We start from the raw sequence: 958 nt of genomic DNA on the forward strand, positions 1-958 counted from the left end.
ATACACTGATCTCGCTAACTGAGAGTGATATATATTGCAGTTACGTGCTGTGCGAGCGTCCGGCGTGCTTGCGCTGCCGTGCGTGCGTGCGTATATATGAAGCCAGTTCGGGGCAGGCAGCGTTGCAAGGAGTAGTATGCGCAGCCAAGAACAACGAGGGTACCCGTGAGGGACGGAAACTGAAACGAGGAGAAGTTGAGTGAGGGAAGCCAACTGATGCCGAGAAAGGCAGGGGAATTGCCAGCAGCGACGATCAGGGAGACCTTATAGGAAAAGTGTGAGAAGAGCGCACGACGCAAGTCCGGCGCGAGGAGCAGAAAGAAAGACCGAGCAATGAGATAAGCGAACCGGCCGAGACGTTTGTGGTGGGAGCGAAGAGTCCAGCTAACGAGCGCGGGAGAGCAGCAAGAAAGGCGATTAGGGGAGCTGTGCTGTGAGGGCAATGAAACACGGGCATCGAAGCAGGGCGTGAGTGAGAGAGCCGACTAGATGGAAGCGCAGAGACAATTAACGGAAACGGGGAAAACCAAACGACCGTGAGAAAGAACAATCGGGCGGGCGTGTGCGGCGTCAGCGTCGAGGGAACTAGCAAACTCATCGAGTTTGATTTCCCCCATAAACCAGTCAAATACACCGATTTTACGATTAACGTTCGCATTTCGCCTTCGCCAAAATTTCCACTGCAAATCGTTTGACCGAGCAATGAGTAAAGTGCAGAGGCCGGAATCGATGTGTATTCTGGTATAAATCACGGCTGAAATCATTACTGAGCCCTCGACACAGCTGAGAAATCCGCTAATGCGAACATGTACTTAAGCAGCGATTACCGCGTCACATCCCGGCCAAATGCAAAGCTGCGATTAACACCTCTCTAAATGTGCTGCAATTATAAAATTGGGTAAAATACTTGATATATAATCGCAAAGCATTTTCCAACGCAATCAATTCTCTAACCTTT

Source organism: Priapulus caudatus, unplaced genomic scaffold, assembly GCF_000485595.1.
Source record: "Priapulus caudatus unplaced genomic scaffold, Priapulus_caudatus-5.0.1 Scaffold246, whole genome shotgun sequence".
Classification (NCBI taxonomy): Eukaryota; Metazoa; Priapulida; class Priapulimorpha; order Priapulimorphida; family Priapulidae; genus Priapulus; species Priapulus caudatus.